Here is a 26262-nt window from a genome sequence, read left to right as displayed (position 1 = left end):
TTACTGCCAGTTTAACGCCATATCGTTTTGTTTGTGTTACTGCTAGTTTAATGCCATATAGTTTTGTGTGCGTTACTGACAGTTTAACGCCATATCATTTTGTGTGCGCTACTGCCAGTTTAACACCATGTCAGTCCTCAGGCAGGGCATCATTTCCTCTGTTTAGTGAGTTTTCCTGTGCTATCCAGCCACAGAGGTGGTGGACTTAGTAAACCTTCCTCATTCTCTGTCACGCAAACGGAGACAAGTGTGCATTTCCCTGCATTTGCCAGAGTGGATAAACCTGCCTCCTTGTCCACAACTATTCCTGCCATAGCCCCAACATCAGCCATTGTGGAGTCAGATGAGTTTTTTGACCACAGCGCCAGCCACTTGCTCCTTGATGATACCCAGACATTACTGGATGCCAATGTTGGTTCTGAGGTTGAGGATGACAGGAACATGAGCCTAGAGAGAGGGCAGAACACTGGTAAACAAATTGGCGCTCATGTTCCCCAAGCCACAGCCTATTTCCAAATTGTCTCCAGTGGTAATGATGAAGATGGAGGAGATGGAGATGATGATGATGATGATGAGGTCACTGATGAGTCTTGGGTACCAGATAGAGTCCAACAACCAGAGCACCTAAAAACCACACAAAAGGGGCACAAATCTTTCCCTCCTCCTTACACACTTCAGTCTGCCCCTGCAATACCAAGTCAATACCTTTCAGCAGCCTCCACTAACAGGGATCATGGTATAGCACAGGATGTCCCAGGTCCTAGCAGCAGATCTGCCAGCAGCACACCACCAGCTGTATACTGTAGCCAGAAAATTTCTCTGCTCCATCTGCTGCAGCAGAAAAAAAATGCAGTCCTGCCACCCACATGCCCAGCGCCTGCATGCAAGCTTGTCAAGCTGTTGGCTCTCCAACGTCTGCCTTTCAGCCTGGTATATTCTGCCCCTTCTGTGAATATACACATTGTGCTGTACCACAATGGCAAGTTCCCAGTTGCTACTACTTTTCACGTAAGGTCATTCCATCTCTCTATCATCACGTGGAAGGGAATGTTCTGGCATCATTGGGCAAAGCAGTCAACCGTAAAATCCACTTTACTGCTGGCACTTGGTCCAGCAAGCATGGGCAGGGATGATATATTTCATTCACTGCACACTGGGTTACACTGCTTGCCAGCAGAAAACTTAGTTTTGAGTCTTCTGTTGGTCAAGAGTGTTGGAGAAGGCATCTGCCTAAGTGAGGCATTTTGGATTTGTTTTAGACCTCCCCTCCCAGGGCTGTCCGCCTCCACAACCCATCGGCAGCGTCTGCATTACATGGTGGACGATTACCTCAGGGCCAAAACAGAGATTGAGAGCATTCCAGCTAATGATCCACTGACTTACTGGGTCATGAGAATAGGCTACTGGCCAGAACTTGCCCAGTATGCTATTGAGTTGTTGGGCTGCCCTACATCCAGCGTGCTTTCAGAATGGGCATTCAGTGCTTCAGGAGGTTTTGTTACTGATCATAGAAAGCATCTGTCCACAGACTCCGTGGACCGTTTGAGTTTTATAAAAGTGAATCAGTCCTGGATTACCATCTTTGAAGCCCCTGATGCCGATGTCACTGAGTAAGTCCTTCTGGGATGTGGAATCTCTGCAGGACTTTGAAGCTGCCTAGCTTTGAGGGCGTTCCACGATGTCATCTGGAAGAATGTTTTTGGTATGGGTTTCATGGGCACAATTAACACCCAAAGACCACTTTTTCAACAGCTGTTTGACAGGTGCATATCATTGCAATTTTTTACAGCAAGGCCAATTCTTGCTTTCATCAAGATGCTGGGACTGTGACATCATACTGGATGGGGACATCATCCGGTGAGGTCCTTATATAAGTCGCCGTGCGCCGTGTCCCCTTCATTGTGAGCAGAGAGAGCAACGAGGCAACATCTGAAGAGAAGAACAGAAGACCGGGCCACTGCCTATAAAAGAGCTAGAAGTAGGCACGGTAGCCCGGCAAGAAGAACCAAAGCGGGGGACAAGACCCCCGAAGTCGGAAGGAGAGGGTGGCGGCCTGTAGGTTTAGGAGATATTTCTTGGACCTACAGGTAAGCCTTAATCTAGGCTTACCTGTAGGTCAAAGTGGTTTGTCAGGGTTTACAACCACTTTAACTAGTTGCTGACCGCCGGCCGTCAAATGACGGCCAGGCGGCGCACCTATTGTGGCGGGAGGCCGTCATATGACGGCCTCCCGTTTAAACAGGGAATGCGCGCGATCGTGCGCGCGCATCCCTGTTTCTTCGGTCGCGGCGTGTCACGGAGACACCGCTCGCCACCGAAGGGGGTGAACAGCCATTCGTTATGGCTGTTTACCACGTGATCGGCCGTGATGAAGTCACGGCCGATCACAGATGGTCACACCCCAAACGTGCACGGCGCATGCGCGCGATCGCGAGCGCGCTGCGCATGCACGTCGGTGGCGGCGTGTTCCCCGGGAACACTGCTCGTCACCGATGCTGGTAAACAGCCATTGGCCGGCTGTTTACCCACGTGATCGGCTGTGATCCTTTCACAGCCGATCACAAAAATGTAAACAAACTGCGGTAACGGGATGTTACCGGGTTCTCCTCCTCACACACCGATCGTGTGTGAGGAGGAGATTGCGGTAACATCTCGTTACCGCATACAGTGTACACCAATCATACTGATTGCCCCCCCCCCAATAAAGAGGACCTGTCACCACCCCTCATAGTACCTGTCAATCACAGTCCATCAGAGTACCTGTCACAGTCCATCAGAGTATTTGAGTACCTGTCACAGCACATCAGAGTACCCGAGTACCTGTCACAGCCCATCAGAGTACCTGTCAGCCCATCAGAGTACCCGAGTACCTGTCACAGCCCATCTGAGTACCCGAGTACCTGTCACAGTTCATCAGAGTACCCGAGTACCTGTCACAGCCCATCAGAGTACCCGAGTACCTGTCACGGCCCATCAGAGTACCCGAGTACCTGTCACGGCCCATCAGAGTACCCGAGTACCTGTCACGGCACATCAGAGTACCAGAGTACCTGTCACGGCACATCAGAGTACCCGAGTACCTGTCACGGCACATCAGAGTACCCGAGTACCTGTCACGGCACATCAGGGTACCCGAGTACCTGTCACGGCACATCAGGGTACCCGAGTACCTGTCACGGCCCATCAGGGTACCCGAGTACCTGTCACGGCCCATCAGGGTACCCGAGTACCTGTCACGGCCCATCAGGGTACCCGAGTACCTGCCACGGCCCATCAGGGTACCCGAGTACCTGTCACGGCCCATCAGGGTACCCGAGTACCTGTCAGAGTCCATTAGAGTACCGAGTACCTGTCACAGTCCATTAGAGTACCGAGTGCCTGTCACAGTCCATCAGGGTACCCGAGTACCTGTCACAGTCCATTAGAGTACCGAGTACCTGTCACAGTCCATCAGGGTACCCGAGTACCTGTCACAGCCCATCTGAGTACCCGAGTACCTGTTCCAGTCCATCTGTGTACCAGAGTACCTGTCACAGTCCATCTGAGTACCCGAGTACCTGTCACAGTCCATATGAGTACCTGTCACCGCCCTTCAGAGTACCCAAATACCAGTCACCAAACCATCAGAGTACCCGAGTACCTGTCACCAGGCCATCAGAGTACCCGAGTACCTGTCACCAGGTAATCAGAGTACCCGAGTACCTGTCACCAGGCCATCAGAGTACCCGAGTACCTGTCACCAGGCCATCAGAGTACCCGAGTACCTGTCACCAGGCCATCAGAGTACCCGAGTACCTGTCACCAGACCATCAGAGTACCCGAGTACCTGTCACCAGACCATCAGAGTACCCGAGTACCTGTCACCAGACCATCAGAGTACCCGAGTACCTGTCACCAGACCATCAGAGTACCCGAGTACCTGTCACCAGACCATCAGAGTACCCGAGTACCTGTCACCAGGCCATCAGAGTACCCGAGTACCTGTCACCAGGCCATCAGAGTACCCGAGTACCTATCTCCAGCCCATGTCTCATAGAATATACGTTGGGGTGTTTGCTTTCCAAAATGGGGTCATTTTGTGGGTAATTTCACTGTCCTGGTGCTCCAGGACCTTCAAAAGTGTGATGGGTAGGAATGAAATGAGATGTGTCATTTATGCTCCTAGAACGCCTGAACGTACTACTTCAATGTTCGGCCTCTCTATGTGGCCAGGCTGTGTAAAAGTCCTACACATGTGGTATCGCCATACTCGGGAGGAGTAGCAGAATGTATTTTGGGGTGTAATTTTTGCTATATACATGCTATGTGTTAGAAATATCTTATAAATTGACAATTTTGTGTAAAAAAAAAATGCGTTTAAATTTTTTTCCACATATTCCAAAAACTTCTGGAAAAAAATGAACCGTTCAAAAGACTCATTATGCCTCACAGATTATACGTTGGGGTGTTTGCTTTCCAAAATGGGGTAATTTTATGGGAAATTCCATTGTCCTGGTACTCCAGGGCCTTCACAAATGTAATAGGTGGTTGAGAAATGAGATGCGTAATTTTTGCTCGTAGAACGTCTGAAGGTACTACATCAATGTTAGTGCTCTGTATGTGGCCAGGCTGTGTAAAAGTCCTACACATGTGGTATCGCCGTACTCGGGAAGAGTAGCAGAATGTATTTTGGGGTGTAATTTGTTGTATGCATATGCTGTGTGTGAGAAATAACCTGATAATATGACAATTTAGTAAAAAAAAATAAAAAAAAATAAAAAATCTTCATTTTGCAAAGAATTGTGGGAAAAAATGACAACTTAAAAAAACTCACCATGCTACTTACTTAATACCTTGGGATGTCTACTTTGTAAAAAGGGGTCATTTGGGGGGTATTTGTACTTTCCTGACTTGTTAGTGTCTCAAGAAATGAGGTACACCTGATGTACTGAAGTCCTGATCAGAAGTGATCAATTTTCAGTGATTGGCACCATAGTTTGTAGACTCTATAACTTTCACAAAGACCAAATAATATATACTAATGTGGGTTATTTTTACCAAAGATATGTAGCAGTATAAATTTTGGCCAAAATTTATGAAGAAAAATTACTAATTAGCAAAAATTTATGACAGAAACGAAGAAAAAGGCATTTTTTTCACAAAATTTCGTTTTATTTTATTTATAGCACAAAAAATAAAAAACCCACTAGTGATTAAATACCACTAAAAGAAAGCTCTATTTGTGTGGAAAAAAGGACGCAAGTTTCATATGGATACAGTGTAGGATGACTGAGTAATTGTCATTCAAACTGTGAGAGCGCTGAAAGCTGAAAATTGGTCTGGTCAGGAAGGGGGTGTAACTGCACTGTACTGAGGTGGTTAAAGCCACACAGCCTTGATTTCAGATTTGTGTGATTACCAAGTTGGCATTGTTGAGGAACACATCTGCCACTGTAATAATTTCTAGGTGCATTTGTTGTGCATTTACAAAGAAAAATACTGTACACAAAAAAAAAGGAATGCGCCGACTGAACCACTACAATTATTTATATTCGGAACGCCAAAAATCATGTGCAGGTAGGCAGAAATTCTTGTATGCTATATAACATGGTTTTGATTCTATTTTATTTAAATTAGTTTTATTTATTATACTTATATGTAAACTGATGTTTTACGGGGGCGTGTCCAAGATGGCGACGGGAGCGGACGTCTTTTAGTCTCGCTCCACAGTCCGGGTCTATTATCCTCCGATCCCGCGGTGCTGGGACCCCATACCCTGCAGACACAGCTCATCCGTGGTCCCTAGCAGCTCTCGCTCAAGCCCGGCTACAAACGAGGGGGAGCAGTGTGCCGACAAAGCCAGAAAAAGACCGGGACTGTCCAGAGCCCAGGGAAGAAGCCCACAGCCATATTCTCCACCATGTCGGCTCAGAGAGGGGAGGTGAGTCATGGAGCAGCAGCTCCTTAGGTCCCTCCAGAACACACAGCGCTCCTAGAAGCAATAAATGGATAATAAATAATAATAAATGTAAAACAGCCCTGAAAGAAAAGATTGACCATGTATATATCGAAGTGGGATTGATCAGGAGAGACATTAATGGGCAGAGTGCTGTGTGGTTATTGGGAAGGAAAGCCACCCATAGTTCTGGGGGGGGGGGGGGGGGGTTGGCTGGGAGGGAGGGTTGTTTTGTTACTGGTTCTGTTTTTGTCTTATTGCCTACTATGTGAATGTATATCTGATACAGTCAAATGGGCCTATAATGTTACCGCCCTTTAAGGGCTACTATCTTTATGCTATGTGGTTCTTTGCTTGTGCTCCATCCGAGTCGGGCTTGTGCCCTGATTGCTTTCCACTATTGATTAACCTGATGATGGAATGGCATCGCTAACAATTATCTCCTGGAACACCAGGGGCCTAAACTCCCCAGTGAAGCGGTCACTGGTGTTTCAATTCTTAAAATCCCACAATCCCCATATCTGCGCTTTCCAGGAAACCCACCTAGTGGGGAGAAAGACCCTTAGCCTTAAAAAACCCTGGGATATCAGGACATCAGTACAATTCAACAAATTCCAACTTTGCCAGGGGGGTCACTATACTCATATGTGAATCCATGCCTTTTAAAATCCTGGGGCTGGTGCTTGACCCGGATGGACGATACATTATAATGCATGCTATGGTGGAGAATCTAGAGATAGTAATTGTTGGTGTTTATATTCCTCCCCCTGCCTCAGTCAAACTGCTCCACAAGTCTGGCCCCCTCCTTGCTAACTATAGTACAGATAATCTGCTACTTATGGGGGATTTTAACATGACACCGAACCCTGGGCTGGACCATCTTAACTCAGCCGGGGGATCCACCTCAGACCTTTCGGTCTGGGCGGAGACCTATGGGTTGACGGACATATGGATATGGAGAAACCCCTCAGATAGAGCCTTTACCTGTCACTCGGCGACCCACAGGACTCTCTCACATAATGCACTAATGTACGCGGGGATGCCTTTATTAAACAGGGTACAACTGATCTCTATTGTCCCAAGGGGAATATCCGATCATGCTCCGCTCCTCCTCAGGTTGTCCCTAGAGGGATTCCCCACAGACAGGCTGTGGAGGCTGTAGAGATTTTGGATCTCGGACCCTGGGGTGGATTCTGAGTTTCACTCACAAATGAATACTTACTGGACACTTAACCCGGGGTCGGCCCCGCCGGCGGTGGTTTAGGATGCCTCCTCACTATCAGACACTCATAGGTGGAGACAATTGAAGGCACATCTACTTAAAGCAGAGAATAGGGCTGTCTCCCTGGTGCAGCAATATGTCAAGACAGGGGACCCAGAGCTTTACACTAGACTTCAGGACAGCACCAGGGAAGTTATTCTACTCCGCTTCATTCACCAAAACAAAAGATGCTTCAGCAGTCCCAGAGAATTTTTGAGGAGGGCGAGAGAGGGGGTAAGCTACTGATGGGGTTGGCTAGGGAGCAGTCGAGCTCCATGAGTGTGCCCTCACTGCTTGACGGAGCTGGGGTCAGACAGACCCCCTCAAGGGCGATCAGCGAGGGCTTCACATCCTACTACTCTGAACTTTATTCCACGTGAGTGGACTACTCTATGGAAGACCTCCACATATACCTCTCAGACATTGACTTCCCTGTCTTGACCAATACATACAGAGCCCAACTTGACTCTCCCATTATGCGTAAAGAGGTCCAGCAGGCCATATCCTCACTCCAGGCAAGGAAAACACCAGGCCCGGATGTTTTCCCCACTGAATTTTATAAGAGGAATTAGCCCCCAAGCTTCATTCTATGCTCCTTACATCGCTGAGGGATGTATGTCAGAGGCAATAATAATGGTCATTCCCAAACCGGGGAAGGACCCTGAACTTTGAAAGTCCTACCACCCAATCTCCTTGATTGATGTGGATGCCAAACTACTGGCCAAAATTTTGGCGACTAGATTGAACGGGGTGATCACGGCGTTAGTCCACCCAGACCAGTCAGGATTCCCAGACCGAACAGGGGAACAGATATAAATACCCATAGGCTATTCACCCACATTGATCTGGCGGAGGAGGGGAACGCAGGCATAGTTGCCGCTATTGACGCCGAGAAGGCATTCAACTCGGTCGAATGGCTCTATCTATGGGAGGTCCTGGAACGTTTTGGATTTGGACCCAGGTTTATTTCCTGGATCCAACTTCTCTACAAGAATCCTACTGCCCGGGTCAGAGTGAACGGCCTGTTGTCCCCCCCTTCAGCCTAAATAGGTGTACCAGGCAGGGATACCCCATGTCCCCAGGGCTCTTTGCCCTGGCAATTGAACCTTTAGCGATCTTAATATGCTGGGACCAAAGGGTTGAGGGAATACGGGATGGAGTACTACAGGAGAAAATCTAGTCTGTCCTTTTTTCCCTCCACCATTCTGGTCCCAGGGCGATCACCAACATGCCACTCCAGTGGGTGGACGAGTTTAAATACTTGGGAGTAACTGTAAAAAAAACTCCCCTCAGGCGTATATAGGTGATAACCTCTCTCCCCTTTTAGTTCAGCTCGGTAGGAGATGCCATATGTTGAAAATACTGCCACTATCCCCAGTGGGCAGGGTGAACCTGCTAAAGATGATATATCTTCCTAAATTTGTATATTTCTTTAGGAACACTCTGTGCCCACTCTCAAAATCTTTATTTCAAAAACTAGATTCTATTATCTCCACCTTTTTTGGGCTGGGAGAGCCCCGAGATTGGCAAAGCGAATGCTGCAGCTCCCCCTGTCTCAAGGGGACCTGGCACTACCCACTTCCAACTCCACTATTGGGCGGCGGTCCTGGTGAAGGGCCGGCGGTGGTTTGCCCAACCCAGACGAAACCCTGTGGTGACTCTTGAGGCAGCCTGGGATCCTATGTGGAATTAACTAATCTACCCACCCCCAAACGATGACCCTAATGCACACGACTATACAGGTGTGGCAGATGGCGAGAGCGATCTACAAGTCAGACTCAGTCATTTCACCCCATACCACTTTATAGGGCAATCCTATGCTGCCACTTCTGTACTGGATCCCTGATCCCCAGCTGTGGGCGGCTAGAGGGATAATCACTGTCAGGCATATATTCGAGAATGGCTTCTTCTCCTCCTTCGAGACCCTTACGGCTAAACAGGACTTACCAGCCACTATGAGATTTAGATACTACCAACTCAGAAATGCGACACTTACCCAATTTCCGGTCCCTCTGACACCCCAGACGGATGCGGTCGAAAGGCTGCTTATTGCTAAACTTATGGACAAACCCCTGTCCTCCCTCTATTTTTACCTCTCCATTGCACATATGACGTCCCTGACGAAAATATTTAACAAATGGAAGGATGACATCCCTGACCTTACTGAGGAGAGCTGGGAAGATATAGTCTCTGATTACACCACAAAAATGATCTCTGCAAAAGATTGTTTCATCCAAATCAAGTTCCTGCATAAGGCCTACTACACCCATGTGAGACTAGCTAGAATATACCCTGAATGAATGAATGAATGAAATACTTATATAGCGCACAATGCGAACTGAATCGCCTCTAGGCGCTGTGGCGAGCTTTGATCATCTGCTAAAAGAGGAAGGTCTTGAGTTTTTTCCTAAAAGCCAGGTGATTTTCTTCCAGGCAGGTGTTGATTGGTAGAGCATTCCATAGCCGAGGCCCTTGGACAGCGAATCTCCGATCCCCCTTGGATTTATACCGGGCTTTGGGCACGAGGAGGAGGTTTTTGTTGGCTGATCGAAGACTGCGGTTTGGTGTGTAATGATTTATTTTCTCCATTAGGTATTGCGGAGCTTCTCTATGCACGCATTTGTGGGTGAGGCAAAGGGTCTTGAACGTGATCCGATTTTTTACGGTTAGCCAATGTAAGCTCCTCAGTGAAGGAGAAATGGATTCCCAGGGTTTTTTTCCTGTTATCAGCCTTGCCGCCGTGTTTTGGATCAGTTGTAATCGCGCAAGTTGATATTGTGGTAATCCTATGTAAAGCGAGTTTGCGTAGTCCAGTCGTGAATTAATGATTGTTCCAACTACCACTGCTTTGTCATTCTTTGGGATAAAAGGGATGAGTCTGCGAAGCATGCGCAGCAGATGGTGAGATCGACTGACTACAGATCCTATTTGCGCATCCATTGACATTTGTGCATCTAAAATAACCCCGAGACTCTTCGCTTTGGTCTTTGGGGAGATAGTCTGCCCAAAGACGGTTGGTGGAGACCAGGAGGTTTTGGTTGCGGGCTTATGATTTTGGTGTAAGATAAGAAGCTCTGTCTTTGATTGGTTCAGCTGGAGGGAGTTGGTGGTCATCCAGTCCTCTATTGATTTGAGGCAGTTTTCAAGTTGTTGTTGGTGATCTTTTTTTCCATTGATCCGGAAATAAAGTTGCGTGTCGTCAGCGTAAGAGTGGAAGCAGAGATCTGAGCATCTGATGATTTGAAGGAGTGGGCGAATGTAAATGTTGAAGAGAACGGGTGACAACGGAGAGCCTTGAGGGACTCCGCAGGTGACTGCCCGAGTTTCGGAGAGGAATTTTCCTAGTTTCACTGTCTGTGACCGATTTCCTAGGAAGGACGCGAACCAATGGAGATCTATGTCTTGGACTCCGGCTACTTCTGTAAGGCGGACGAGTAGAGTATTGTGATCTACTGTATCAAACGCTGCACTTAGGTCTAGCAGTACGAGGAGACACGGCTCTCCGTCATCTGCCGCTTCGAGGGCGTCATCCCAAATCTTGAGGAGAGCTGTTTCTGTTCCATGACCCGGGCGGAAGCCTGATTGCAGCGGGTCCAGGAGTTTGTGAGTATCCAGGTGAAGTTGTAGCTAATGTACTACAGCTTTCTCCATGATCTTAGAAATGGTGTTGAGGCTTGTAATCGGCCTACAGTTGTTTGGATCCTGAGGGTCCAGGTTTGGTTTCTTGAGTAGAGGTTTGACGATGCCTTGTTTGAGGATGCTGGGAACAATCCCTTCGTGGAATGATCGGTTTATGAGGTGGGTTATGGTTGGAGCCACGATGTCGGAGCATTCTTTCAGTAGTTTTGTGGGGATGATGTCAATAGGTGAGGTACTGTCACGCAGTTTATTAATGATGTTTTTTGCGGTGTCTACGGTAATTGGGGATAGTGAAAATTTTGGCGGTTGCGGTATGTTGGTGCGGACATCCTCTTTATGTATTTGCTGGCTGAGGATGGATGTTTTCTTCTGACAAATTGTTTCCCTGATGCTTTTGACTTTATCGATGAAAAAATCAGACAGTTTGTCACAGTAATCCTGGGATTCGCTTTCTGGGGGTTCTAGGCACACCGGATTCATTGATTGATTAACCAGTTTAAACAGTTCCCGTGGTTGGTTTGCGGCCGTTGAGATTGTATATGAGAAGTGGTCCTTTTTGGCTTTGAAGATTGCTTTCCGATAATTCTCTGTCAGACCTTTGTAGTTAAATAGGTTTTCCTCGGTGGGATTTCTTCTCCATGTTCTTTCCGCTCTTCTGCGTTCTTGCTTTAGTACGGAGAGGGAGCTATTAAACCATCCAGCATTTTTCTTCCTGATGAGAGCCCTGCGTTTTGGTGCTACCGAGTCTGCTGATTGCAGTAATGCCTTGTTCAGGGAGTTGAGTGTTTCCTCCGTAGAGTGGTTTAAGGTTATTGTAGATATTTTTTTGGACAGAGTGGTTTTGAAGGCTTCGGAGTACAGTTTTTTATGCGATCTGGTCCAGTGCGTTGTTACAGGTTTCCGTTTTGCGTTGGTGATGTTGGTAGTGATTTTGAATTTGATGGCGTGGTGATCCATCCATGGCAGAGTTATGTTGTCGAGTATGTTGACTTCGATGTTCTGTTTGAAAATGAGGTCCAGGGTGTGTCCTGACCCATGCGTGGGAGTTTTTATCAGTTGCTGTAGACCCAGTTCTTCTAGTTGATTGATGCAGGCAGTCGCGATGGGGTCTTTAGGCTCGTTTGCCCAAAGGTTGAAATCTCCGAGTGCCAGGAAATTTTTAAATTTTAGGGTATGCATTGCAAAGGATTCCGTGAGGGGTGAAAGAAGATTGGACTTTGGTCCCGGTGGTCTGTAGCACAGTAGTATATGAGTGGTGTCATGGGGTGTTGGTTGAAAATGTAGCGTCAGGGTTTCCATAAAAGACACTGGGTTCTGAGATGATGGTTTAGTGAGATCCAGGTGACCTTTAAAGATCACTGCTAGGCCTCCTCCTTTTTTCCCTATCCGGTGTTCGGTTAGGATCCTGTAGTTTTCCGGCACCAATTCGGTGAGGATGGTGTTGCAGTCAGAGGTTAACCAGCTTTCGGTGATGAAGAGGCAGTCTACATTGTTCTCGATGATGAAGTCGTGTACTTCCAGTCTATGTTTGACTGCAGACCTGGCGTTAATCAAGGCGCAATCTAATTGTAGTGGTCGAGTAGATGTCTTCCTGTGGTTGGGAGCTGGTTGTCGTCCGGTTTTTAATAGTTGTTCTCTTTGAAGTATTTTTTGTATGGAAGATGGCAATGTGGTGTTGATGTTCCTTAGTCTGTGCAGAACTTCAGCTGAGTATTTGAAGTAGCACATGGTTTGTGGATGCTGTTGATGGTACTATGGGCCTAAGATGATGATCCTGATCAGGGTATTGATCCTGAGGTGGGGCTAGGTATCAGACTTGCCGCCGTGCTTGAGGCTATTAGCGCGCAAGTTGATCAGGGGATGCCTATATGGATGCGGAAGGAGTTGTTGTATTCGGTTGCTGGCTGTTCCAGCTGCCTTTACTTAAGGTGGAGGTCTCCGCTTAGAAAAGAAGTCTGGCTGTGATCTGGAATAGTCGTCCTAGGATAGCGTAAAAAATGGAAAGGAGGCCGGAGGTAGGGGTATGCTAACCTATGGTTGTTCCAGAGGAAGGCGAAAAACCCCCTGACAGTAGCAGCCAAATGCACCAGTGGGGCAAAAATTCCTTCCTGATCCCCGTAGGCGGTCGGACGGAGTCCCTGGAACAATCACTGGGGGGGGGGGGAGTGGGGGTGCAAGCTTACCTGGCTGCGGTTGTCCCCTTTAAACACTCTGGTTCCGGTGAATCTGGCTTGCTGTCACACCCTGGAGTGAGTGCTCTCTGTTCCAGGTGTGGTACATCCCCTGGTACATTCTTTCGTGTGCTGTGGTTGTGCCCTGTGTTGCGTCCATACTGGGAAAGTATACTAGAAGTTTTGGGTACCTTTGGCGACTGGTCCCTCCGTATGGACCCAGCCTTAGTACTGCTTGGGAATGTGGAGAACATTGAAGCCTCAAGGCACGAAAAACTATATCTGTTCTATACCCTGTATTATGCTAGAAGAGAGATTCTCCTTAAATGGAAGCAGTCCACCCCCCCCCCCCCCCCCCACCCACGCAGTATATGTGGAGAGCCAGGATAAATTCTGTCTTACGTCTGTACAAGCTTACATACAAGAGTAGAAACTGCCCTAAAAAAATTCATAAGGTCTGGTTCCAATGGGTTGATGCACATGGATAGAGCCTTAGAGCTCACAGGGAACCTTGAGCAAATTTGTTGTTCCTTAAAGTGATCTCCTGGTCATAGATAACAATGCGATTCTATTATGTGCCCTGGGGGACCCCCTCCCCTTCCTTCCCCTCTCCCTCATCCCTATGTTCCTCCCTTCCCTCCTCCCCCCCCCCTTCTTTATTTTTGATCTTGATACAAATATTATTAGGAATAACATTGTTGTTATATTCCATTGCCAAAGATTATCATCCTCAAGGAACACCAGCTGTATTTTAAATGATATCTCGGACCTTTGTGACCTTATGTACAATTACTGTCCATGAACTGTGTCAATGTCAACTTTTATATTTTCAATAAAAAACTTTATACTGTTAAAAAAAAAACTGATGTTTTACATGCTTTTTTTTTTTTTTTTAAATGCATCGAAACTTTGTCAAGATTCAAAATTGTTTTTATTTCCTTCCAACCGTGCATGGACTGTCCCTAAGGAACATAATTGTGGCCACATATCAAGCAAAACACTTACATAGATTGCTACTCATTAAAGCTGGCTCAGGTCACACAGCACCACTTCCCCAAGCTTCCTGTAGCGGAGGACGAGCCTTGGGTACCTCACATGTACAGTGTACTTGGAACAGCGTAATCCCCAGCTGTTGTCAAACACTCACTTGGAGGAGGGAGGAAGGAGCAGCAGGGTAATGGCTTGCTGCTGAGAATATCTGTTCTAGTGAACTCTAGGATACTTCTCTGTATTGCTAGCTGGGATCATGCAGGCAAAGGAGGCCCCATGTGGCCCTGTAAGGGGGTGGAGTCAGAAAAAAAGGAAAGAGCATTTTTAGAGAAGGAAGTGAAGGCAACTACATGTTTAAAAAGAAAAGCAGACCAGATGTATTGGTTTCGGTACTGTCAATGATTCCAGGATTGGTAAAGAATATAAAGAAAGGTATCTTAAAATATTTTCTAACACCAGCGCGAACTACTATAGCTAGAAAATGGAAAAATAGGACAGCCCCTTCCATAGAAGAATAGATGAGCGAGATGGGTGAGATGCGTTCTATGGAAGAGAGGATGATGATTGAAAAAGGTTTAAAAAAAACAAAAATGCCAGCATGGGAAAAGTTTAGAACAGTGTTGCCCCTATTGGAGAAAATATAGGATGCATGATTTAATAGTGACAATGGAGGGAGAAAGGGTGGGAAGCTTCTTTTTTTTCTTCTTCTTCTTCTCTTTGGGAGTGGGTAGTGTATGGATGGGAGATGGTAGGGGGGGGATGAATGAAAGGTGGGGAGAATGAAGATAATAGGGCCAGGGACTTAATATAAGGTAAATATAGGGGTATAAATTAGAGGCCAGGAAGTGATTTTAGGTGTATATGCGAAAGTGAAATATATTTAAACATATTGTTAGATAAGAATGGATTTGTAATTGTTGGATAACAATAATTGTAAAAATGTTTTGTTAAATAAAGATTATAAAAAATAAGAAAAGCAGACAAGCAATTATGGTAAGTACTGAGGTCTGCAGCACTATATGTTTTTTTTGTTAGGGTTTAATACCATTTTAAAGGAGAATTGCACACTGCAAAAATATTATAAATTAACGCATATCACAAGAGCCTTACAACCACGATCAGTGGACCATGGGTACAATGCTCTGGCTTCTTAAGGCTATTCCTTAAGTTCATGTCGGTACATAGGCACAGCCCATCAGCTCCAAAGCTGGAGAATATATCAATGGACTACAAGTACAGTGACACTGCTGCACTTATGCTCCATTGAAAAATACAGTACTTTTGCTGCTGTAGAAGATGGGACTTGTAGTTTTTTCATTCACAACTCTCTGGAGTCACACCAAATTAAAATTTTACAGTAGTTGTCTCCTTTAGTGGATATGGGATGTGAATGATAGGGACCATCAAAAAGACAATTCTCCTGGATTTGCAGTTTAAAAATAGTGAAGCAAAAATTAACACATGTGGAATTTTGTATAATATGCTATAGCGACAAAATTACTAATTGATCTCAAGAGATTCAACTATAATAATATTGTGCTTAATATATATATATATATATATATATATATATATATATATATATATATATATATATATATATATATATATATATATATATATATATATATATATACAAAAAACTAAGTTAAATTAAGAGGCTGACGGGTCTCTGTTTACATTTATAAACGTTACAAAGACAGAATAAAAAGCAAAATAAAAACCAAACTTGACAACAATGTAACACCATATGGATTCTTTTGTTTAATTGCTTTGTGGTTTTTTTTTTCTTTTCTTTTTAAAGTGACAATAATTTTCCAACTAATTAAAGACCAGCTGCTACCAAGAATGCCAGACAGTCAATTAAAAATCAGAAACCAGGTAAACAACCTTTGCTGCCAGCTAGCTAAGGGAACCACCTTCTGTCACATATAGGCAGAGTGATTGTTAGTTTTATTTCATAATTACTTACTCGCTGTCATATTGCACACATAGGTTCATGACAGATACAATAATTGGGCATTGAATCAATTTGTGTTTATAGAAATGTTTCCTACTTCTTATTATTCACATCTTAGTTTTAAAACAAATTGCCCTACATACATATAATGCACTGTTCTCTTGTCACCGTAGTGTAACATGTTTTATTTTTTGTTCATCTATTTCTGTTGCTTTAATATGAATACATTGAGTAGATAAGATAGAAATTTACAGTTTCATATATAGTTCTATTATAATACACCCACTCTAAAGCCCCTTACACACTATCAGTTTTTCTGCTGAGTTTTTCCTTCAGGTTTACCAAAACCATGTAGTAGAAGGGCCTGCCTGATTGCATAAAAATTGAAACTCCTAAGGTTTGACCTCATATTATATGGTTTTGGTAAATCTGAAGGAAAAACTCTGCAGAAAAACTGATAGCGTGTATGGGGCTTAACAGTTCCTCTTACTCTATATCATGTATCTGTATCACTGCATATAAACTGAACTTTAGAACTTTTAAATGATTGTTACTTAAATTAAGTAACACCCACTATCACATCAGGGGTACTTCACATCTAAGTCACACTGCATATATTGGTGTATGGAATTATGTGGATTAGAGTCCGTCTTTGTCTTTATGTGTGTAAAGCTGGCCATACACTAGTAGTACTTTTTTTTCACAAATAATTTTATTGAACTAATACAGATACATGAGAAGAAATGCCCCAGAGGGCCAAAGCCAACAACATACAGATTATACAGCGTACACGGATGGCATGCCAGGCAAAACAAGCAAACAAGCTTTGTTTTTATAAGCAATAAAGGCTCCTCTTTTTAAACATTATTACATGATTGGGGTCCCTCTCTTTTCTACACGTGTGGCTTCAAGTTTAAGTGTAGGTTTCTAGATCGGAGTGTTTTCCTGTTTGGTTTTTACCATACCCCGCTGAAGTGATTCCTGCTCATAACTGGAGGATTTGGAAGTGCCAGAAAACCATCAGTCCCCGCAGAGGGCGTAATTTGCCTGCGCATAAGACCTCACTTTTGAGGGGGCCCACCTGTTCTGGTAAAGGTTCCCACTTACAGAACTCCTTCTCTTCAGATTGAGACCCTTTCTCTTCTTCCCTTGTCCCTCCCTCCCGGTGAAGGTGGATGGTCTTTGGAACTTATCATTTCAATTGGACTTATTTGTTCACTTCATCATCCTTTCATCTATTCATCAATATTTTCCTTTTTTGTATTCATTATTAATACATGTTATACTTATTTATTTGTGCTTATGGACAATTTCTGAATGCTCACTTTTTTTGTATTAATTTTGCATTTGCACTTTATGTCATTCCAATTGTGATTTTTCATGTTTAGCCTAAGTTGTTTTTATTATTATTTTACTTGCACCATACGGATATTTGATGGTTTCTGTTGCAGCTTTTTTTAAATTGATGTAGTGCTCTAGAGTGGTATTATTTACCTGTTTTTTATCTTCATCAAGTGAGAAGCCAGGTAATACTTCTTGAAGACAGGAATTCCCATCCCCTAGAAATCTATTGTGGGCTTTTTATGTGGCTATACGAATTTCAGGAGGATAGTATGTGTTTTTTTTTTATTATTGGAATTTTAAGTAAGATGAGCAATAGGTACAGCAGCCTGGACAGGATGGCCATCATCAAGATGGCAGCTCTCCCAAACCAAGAAAAGTAGCCTGTGCTCCATAGTTTAAGATCCTTCTCTATCGTCTGAAGTAATGGCGGGAATTACAAATCAAAGATTGAGGGCAGCCTAGGAGTCAGCCAAATTCCCAGATATTTCAGTGCTGTTCCCTTCCATTTAAAGGGACAATTTTCTTGGGTCCTAGCTAGATTTGTGTCAGACAAATTAATATTTATGGCTTCCGACTTAGATAGGTTTATTTTCAAATTGGAGACATATCCCTAGTGGGTAAAAGCTTACATGAGGTTAGGTAGAGTAATGTGCGGTTTCATCAAAATAAAAGGTCGTCCGCGTAGGCCACCGTTTTGAACTCCCTGTCTAGGAGGGGGATACCGTTTACTGATCTATCCTTATTAACCCTTCTGATGAAGGGTTCCAAGGATATAATGAAAAGTAATGGAGACAGGGGGCGAACCCTGTCTCGTACCATTCAATATCTCTACTCTTTCTGACAGGGAACCATTAATTTTTATCCTGGCTGAGGGTTTTTGATAGAGAGCACTGATCCCTGCCATCATGTGAAAACTTAGGCCTATGTGACTGCAAGTCGCAAACATGAAATCCCAAGAAAATCTATCAAAAACCTTCTCTGCATCAGTGGACAGGAGAAGACTTTTGAGTATGGGAGGCATGTGTTAGAAGAAGGACTTTAATGATGTTGTCTTTAGCTTCCCGACCAGACATAAAGCCTACTTTTTCGGCGCCTATGTGTCAGCAAACATGAAATCAGGCGGAGACAGAAGTACAGTTAAATCACACTTGTTTAATAATAAAAACAAAAAAGAACAAACATAGTCAAAACATAGACAAAGTTCAGTAACCAGAACTAGTCAGCCAAGCCAGAAGTTAGGGATCAATGTACAATAGTGGAACAACAAGCAGGATCTGGAGCCAGAAGGAATGCCAGCAAAGCATGTCTTGAACAGGATCGCAGGAGATAGTTTCTGTGATGAGATCAAGGTGAAGGCAGAGCTCCTCTGGACTGGACAGCTTAAGTAGGCAGGACTGACAAGCAGGATATCATTAACAGCTGTAACTTTGGAGAGATAGGAGCTGGCAATTAGCTGACCGCTAAGCGGCTGGCTCAAAGAAGGAAGGTCTGAGCCCAGCCCTGACAGTACCTCCTCCTCAATGAGCCCCCCCCCCCGAGAGGACCACCAGGTTTGAGGGGAAAACATATATGGAAATCATGGAGGAGGACAGGGGCATGTACATCGAAGGATGAGACCCAAGAGCGTTCCTCCGGACTGCACTCTTTACAATTAATTCAGCAGGTACTATATGCGCTCACGGAACCTGCGGGAGTCAACAATGGACTGTACTTCATACTCCTCATGATTCTCAACCTGTACAGGGTTAGGACGTGGCACCAAGGTCGTAAAGCGGTTTTCAGACCAAAGGTTTTAATAAGGAGACATGAAATATATTTGAAATACGCATATTAGAAGGAAGGTCTAATGCGCATGCCACTGGATTAATCTTATGAAGAATTCCCAAAAGGCCCAATAAACCAAGGTGCAACGTAGGAATTGCTCCAAGGACTGATTGGCTCGTTCTGTGGCCCCATTAGACTGCCGGTGATATGCAGAGGAGAAAGCAAGCTGTATTCCCAACTGTGCACAAAAAGGCTCGCCAGAACCGGGACACAAATTGACTACCCCTGTCTGAGATAATCACCTTGTACGCGAAAGATCTCCCAAGCAAAAATGGAAGTCAGTTCCTTAGAAGTGGACAACTTCTTAAGTGGAACACAATGACACATCTTTGAGAACCAGTCAACCACCAGAAGGATAACTGTTTTGCCGTGGGAGTTGGGTAACTCCACAATGAAATCCATAGACAGGTGGGTCCAGAGCCTCTCTCCATTGGGTATTAGTTTTAGGAGGCCCACTGGAAGGTGTCGTGTAGTCTTACTCTGAGCACACGAGGAACTGGCAGCTTATATCAGCGCATAGACTAGGCCACCAGAATTGTTGGGAAATTACCCAAAATAGTTGATTCTTCCCAGGGTGGCCAGCTGCCTTGAGATAATAAGTCTGGAGAACAGCAGTACAGAGACTCTCTGGGACAAAGCAGCAGTCACAAGGTTTCTCAGGAGGAGCGTGGACCTGAGCAGCAAGAATTTTGTCACCCAAAGGAGAAGTGAGACTAGTGTGTACAGTAGCCAGAATATGATCAGGAAGAATCACAAGAACCGGAACCAACTACAACTTGGAAGAGGAGGAAAATTGTTGTGACAAGGCATCATCCCTTACATTCTTAGTACCAGGTAAGAATGAGACAATGTAATTGAAATTTGACAAGAAAAGAGCCCATCGTGCCCTTCTGGGAGAGAGGCATTTAGCCTTAGACAAGAATCTGAGATTCTTATGGTCAGTAAGAATGACAACTGGCATAGTGTTACCTTCAAGGAGATGTCTTCATTCTCTCAGGGCTAAAATGATCAACAACAGCTCTCTGTCACCAATCTCGTAATTGCACTTTGCAGGTAACAATTTCTTGGAAAAGTAGCCACAAGGATGCATATCGCTCTCAGAGGTAGGACATTGAGAAAGAAGGGCGCCAACACCAGTTTCAGAAGCATCAACCTCAAGGAATCAGGATAAAAGGTAATGTAGGATCAGGATGTGCTAACACAGGAGCAGAAACAAAGCCAGCCTTGAGACAAAGGCCTTAAAGACCAACTCTGTGGGTTACCATCCTTTCTGGTCATATCAGTCAGGGGCTTGATCAGAGATGAGAAGTTACAAATAAATGACCAATAATAGTTGGCAAAGCCCAGGAAACACTGCAGAGGACATAAACCCATGCGTCGGGGCCACTGTACGATTCTATGGGTCCATCGAAAAACCAGCAGTGGAAATTACATAACCCAGGAATTTAAGCTGTTCACAATGGAACTCGCACTTCTCCAGTTTACAATAGAGATGGTTCTCTTTTATTTTCTGAAGCACATGAGACATCTGTGTGGTGGCTCTCCAGGGACTTGAAAAATATGAGGATATCATCGAGATAAACCACCACACATAACTGCAACAAATCTCAGAGGACATTGTTAATAAATTCCTGGAATGCCAAAAGGCATTACAAGGTACTCTTAATGGCCTGTTCTGGTATTAAACACAGTTTTCCACTCATCACTCTCCTTAATCCTCACAAGATTGTATGCCCCTCTCACATCAAGTTTTGTGAAAACCGTTGCTCCCTTGAGGCAGTCAAATAATTCCGTAATCAATGGAATTGGATAGGAATTCTTAATTGTGAAACAATTGAGACCCCTATAATGAATGCAAGGTCTCAGTTCACCACTTTTCTTCTTCACAAAGAAGAAACCAGAACCAGCAGGAGACAGGGATTTGCGGATGAAACCTCGAGAAAGTGCATCTGCAACATTTTCCTCCATGGGCTTATCCTCCAAGACCGACAAAGGGTAAATCTGGCCACGAGGGGGTATGGCACCAGGTTGAAGGTCAATTGTGCAATCACACAGCCAGTGTGCACTACCGGCTTGACCTTTGTCAAAGACATCTCTAAAATCGCAGTACAATTCTGGCAGGGAGGAGAGAGAAGAGGTGCACAGGATGTTGGCTACCTTCTGGAAGCATGTCTCACTGCATTGTGGTGACCAGGAGAGAAACTCAGCATGGAGCCAATCAAAAGAAGGGTTGTGCCTTTGTAACCAAGGAAAACTAATAACCATCAGAAACTTAGGTGAGGAAATAAGTTGGAAATGTATTAAAAAAAACAAACAAGCAATAATAGAAATATAGCACAGCCATAGCTAGTAAGTTCCGTTAACATAACAAAACATTAACTGGAATGACGATGAATTAACCCTAAATGTAAAAAAACTAACTTTAGAACCATCCTGATGTGAACCATCCTATGGGCAGTACTGTACAAGTGTATGGCCTAGTGTAACGGTAAATGTCTAAACATGTTCAACCAGGCAGACAAAGTATACGTTATCTTGTTAATATGCACCATATTTGACCCAAAAGCACATGTGGCGGACTTCCTCCTTCCGGGGGGTTTCATTTTTGGAGGAGGGAGATATTTTACAGTAGGAATCTTTGCTTGGGGAGAGAGGGTTCTTAGGAGGGAGAGGGGGATTGTTTTACTTTAAAAGAGATGTTGTTTTTTAAATTATACTTACCTAGGTGGATGGAGCATCAATCCAATATTGCATCTGTCCCAGGCTGCTTCAACAACAGAGTGATTAAAGACCACTGATCACTCAGTTCTCAGCCTTCAGAGAGCAAAGAATGGTGACTGTCAGTCCCTGGCTCTGCCCCCCTCCCCCAAGCTCACTGGAATTCCAGGCTGTGGAGGGCGCAGGAGTGGGTTGCTCAGGGTCTCTGCGGCTCACTGAGAGGCTAAGCAAGCTACTGGTCCAGGCATCTGGGTGAGTCCTGACTTTAAAGTTAGGATCTTTTGACAGCCTGGACCTCCTGAGTGATATTGACTGACAGCAGGCTATAGCTGGCTGCCAGCTAAAAATGGGTCACAAAAGTGCAGAACGAACTGCACTCCTCCCCAGGAGAAGTACAACTAAGCAGTATAGAAAAAAAAGGGGGTGTTGCGCTTCTTAAATTAAAATCCAATTAAAACTGGACTATTAAAAAATCAATCTATATCTCAATGGTGTCAAAGAAAAAAACAAAGAAGTGCAATCGTGCTTAATCAAACAATCAGAAACTAATAAATCAAAGTGCATCTGTGCATAGCATATATAAAATCTAATCTGCGAATAATTCAAGTGTCAACGACAGTGGTGCTGTGATAAACCATATAAGTAACGTGCATATAGCAAAAAATATTATAAATAAAGTGCATATAGCAAAAAAATAAAAAGCAGCAGCAGCAGCAACAGAAAATGAAAAATAACAGCAGCAGCAGCAACTGGATCTAATCAAAGTGACCCATACATAGTCCAATCGTGAATATTAGAGTGCAATATCACAACCAAATAATAAGGTGCAATTATGTGCCAAGCCAACTCTCTACCGTTCAAGTGGTTTTCCGTGTAAGTGCTGATCACACTGGGTAATTACCTTACTGCTGTAAGGTTTACAGCAAAGAAATAGCCTTTTGTAAGGAACACTTGAAGTCGGGAGATGAATGGAGGGGGGAACTTCACATTTCTCTAACGTCACCATAAATCATCCAATTCCTCCGTGAGTACTAGCAACATATACACTGTACTTGTAGACAAAAATTGAAAAACTTTGTTGGGTTTGCTTGCTCTTGTACATGCAAAGCACCTCTAACACGGATAGAAGCCTTTCCCAGCCAGCCTGCACCAAAAAAAACTTGAATTATTCGCAGATTAGATTTTATATATGCTATGCACAGATGCACTTTGATTCATTAGTTTCTGATTGTTTGATTAAGCACGATTGCACTTCTTTGCTTTTTTCTTTGACACCATTGAGATATAGATTGATTTTTTAATAGTCCAGTTTTAATTGGATTTTAATTTAGGAAGCGCAACACCCCCTTTTTTTTCTTTTTTTTCTATTTTCACATCAATGAGAGCCAACTCATAAAGTGTTTGCTGCACCTATTAGAATAGAATTGTGCCTTTTAATTAATTATTTTTACATATAGTGCAGGAGCCCTTACATATATAACTAAGCAGTATGCTGTTCCTTCAGAGCGCATGCACAGGTGACATCACTGGCTGCTTTCCATGTGAATATTTCCTAAACACCACAAGTTTAGGAGATATTCAGTGTACCGACCAGGGGTGGCCCCAACAGCCGCTGCTCCTGAATCCACCAGTGCCTGCTGGCTGTGCAACTCTTCCTCTTCCGAGCATGACAGCTCTTCTTCAGACCACTCGCCTGGAAGCTGCTGATCATCCGTACCTAGTATCCCAGGCAGAGAGGGCCTGGATGCTGAGGATCCATGCCGTTGCTGGCCCCTTCTCTCAGCACCAGATCTGCCCCCAAATAGCCTCTCTGATGGTCCGCCTGTCTGGTACCTCTTGTAACTTCTGCCTCTTTAACTTCCAGCAGGGGGATCTGCCCAGGTAACGTAGCCACCGGCTGCATCTGGTAACAGCCTGGCAGCCGTGACTGATCATCTCCCCCGCAGGGACCCCCCCCCCCTCGTAGGAGTGCGAGAGGGGGTGGAGTCTGCCACCTCCCAACAGTGACGCTGAGTGGGCAGGGGAGACGTGCGCACATGCCTTGTTCACTGAGCTCCACCTATGGCAAGGATTCCATCAAGGCGATCTACCTGCATCAGCCAGTGTTTGCTCAGCTGGTGTGCCTGACGGGTCCCGTGTGAGGCCCCTGACATGGTGCAATGCTCGGGGGGAGGATCAGGATGAAAAATGCCCAGCGTTCCTGCCCCCTGCTGCCGACTCAGATGCCTGGTCTAGATAAGGGTTACCTATCTGTGTGTAGCCACTCGGGTCCCTTTGCGGCGGCAGCTGCCTGCAGCTGGGCTAAAGAATACTGTCTACCTCTGCCATGATGAAAGTGCTCCTCAACAGTGTGGAAACTGCCTGTTTTATGTTCTCTCTTCTGACCCCCCCAATGATGTATGAGAGACCTGCCTCCCCCTTAAGTACACTACAAAACCCCTCCCTATCCTGCTTCTCCAAGCCAATCCTATCCTTTCCCTGCTTTTCCAACTTTACTTTCTTAACCCCATAGTTGCCTACCCTTATCACCGTGTCATGCCGGCCCTTCACTAGTTTCCATTACATTTCTATTGCTCCAGGCCTCCCTATCCAAGAACAAGCCTTATGGCCCATGCCTGCAGACCTCAGCTTGTAGATTAAGCGTTTTTGGGGGACTGTATCAAATGCTTTTGCAAAATCCAGATACATCACATTCGTAGGCCACCTCCTATCTAGATGGCAGCTCACTTCGTCATAGAATGTTAACAGATTGGTCTGGCAGGAATGACTCTATGTAAACTAATGCTGATTACTACCAATGATACTGTTTTCATCAGCAAATTCTTGGATACAGTCCGTTATCATCCCCTCCAACAATTTACCTACTATTGATGTTATTGACTGGCCTGTAGTTTCCAAGAAAATGTATCTGCCCTTTTTTGAATATTGGTACCACATTGGCTTTTTTCCAATCAGCTGGGACAATTCCTGTCAGTATGCTTAAGGAAAATCTGCTACCCTCTGCCAGAAAGTTGTCAATGGGAACATGACAATCACCCAAAGCGCACAGCAAAAATTATCACAAAGTGGTTGAAGGAGAAAAATGTCCTTGCTTGGCCTAGTCAGAGCCCAAACTTAAACCGCATTGAAAATTTGTAAATGACTTGAAGACCACAAATGGTCACCATCAAATTTAACTGAACTTGAGCAGTTCTGCAAAGAAAAGTTGGCAAAAATTGCAAAGTCTAGATGTGTAACGTTAGTAGAGACATACCCCAAGAGACTAAAGGCTGTAATTAAAGCAAAAGATGGTTCAACAAAATACTGACACAAGGGGTGATCCTTTTTCCAACTCAGTGTCAGGGCTGGCTTAGCCCTTCCTTCTCTGGGCTGGCCACTCAGCTGTCGGTTAATTGCCAGCTCTCTTCTCTCTCCACAGTTACCAGCTGTTCCTGATGATGCTCGTCTGACCTACCTACTTAAACCCTTCCAGCTCACTTCACCTCTGCCTTCGCCTTGGTCACATCACTAGAAACCATCTCCTGCAGTTTGTTTAAAGACTGGCTTGCTGGCTCCTTATCCTGCTTGCTGTTGCTCTACTTGGATCTCTGACTTCTGGCTTGGCTGACTGATATGATCTGGTTACTGGACTTTTTATTTTTATTAATAAACAAGTGTGATTTAATTGTACTTCTGTCTCAGTCTGACTCATGGTTTCTGACACTCAGTGATTCTGTTTTTGAATTTTTGTTATTAATTTCTGACATGTTGGTGTTGGATAAAACAAAAACTGTGTCTGTCTTGATTTCAGGCTGCAAAGCAACAAAATAGCAAATTAATATTCGCTAATGTCCTCCTGGTCATCAGACACGATTGACAGGGAGTCCTAAGATCCAATTGGCTGCAAGTCCTAAGTCACGATTGACTGGGAGGAGAAGCGACCACTGGGACTTGGAAGGACACACAGGAGGGGAAGCCATGACTTGGATGGGACTGACTTGGTGTGGGACTGGCGGAGGGCCTGGCCGCCGATGGGCAAGTGATGCGGTGATCGAGCGTCAGGGGGAAACAGCAATCGGTCAAGTGAGCACCGGGGGTGGTTGGTTGGCTGGCTGGCTAGCTAGCTGGTTGATGGGGGTGTGGGATGCCCCCCCAAGAAAACTGAGCACCAGCCACCACTACTGTATATGCTCCTGAAAAGGAGGAGGATGAATAGCATCTGAAGGACATGTCATGATCTCCAGGTATTATTTTAATGGGATATGCAGATAAAAAAAGGAATTCAAATTACTTTTGAAATGTACATCTAAAATCTTATAGTATTGGATTTACATCTACTTTTAAAGGGGTACAATAAATAATGTCTGTATTGATCAAATATGAAGTCCAGAAAATGATTTAATACAATGACATTGCCTTCCTTTTTAACACTTCTAAATTC

This window comes from Lithobates pipiens, unplaced genomic scaffold (assembly GCF_037356315.1).
Source record: "Lithobates pipiens isolate NorthernLeopardFrog02 unplaced genomic scaffold, aLitPip1_a1.2 Scaffold_13, whole genome shotgun sequence".
In the NCBI taxonomy this organism is placed as follows: Eukaryota; Metazoa; Chordata; class Amphibia; order Anura; family Ranidae; genus Lithobates; species Lithobates pipiens.
This window is presented reverse-complemented; position numbering follows the sequence as displayed.